The sequence below is a fragment of the Haliaeetus leucocephalus genome, unplaced genomic scaffold (assembly GCF_000737465.1).
Source record: "Haliaeetus leucocephalus isolate CR32 unplaced genomic scaffold, Haliaeetus_leucocephalus-4.0 Scaffold636, whole genome shotgun sequence".
Taxonomy (NCBI): Eukaryota; Metazoa; Chordata; class Aves; order Accipitriformes; family Accipitridae; genus Haliaeetus; species Haliaeetus leucocephalus.
Genome location: NW_010973072.1, coordinates 5,593,821 through 5,594,248, shown reverse-complemented (window position 1 = coordinate 5,594,248; position 428 = coordinate 5,593,821).

Here is a 428-nt window from a genome sequence, read left to right as displayed (position 1 = left end):
CCTTCAAGTTTAGTTATTGTCACTTATGAAAGTTTTTATTTCAAATGAATAAACTGGATTGCAAAACCCCAAGGTAGAGTTCTTAAATTTAGTTCAAATGAAGGCTTGCAAACATTTATTTGTAACTTTTCTTATTATTTAGAAATTATATTATTATTTGAGATTAGTCTGAAATAAAAAATATTGTTGCTTGAGTGAAGGTCCATCCAGAATAAATAGCTATTGAACAGACTACTGTAGCTTTTAAAAATGGTAGCTTTTGAGTCTGAATTGAATAAATGGTATCTCTCTAAGACAGTCTACTTGATAATGAAATTAAATAAATGGTACGAACACTGCAATCACTTGCCAGTAGTTGGTCACAGTAACAGAGCAGGAACTGTGGAGTTCTCTGGTTTGAGATCTAAAGACACACAAAGACGCACAAA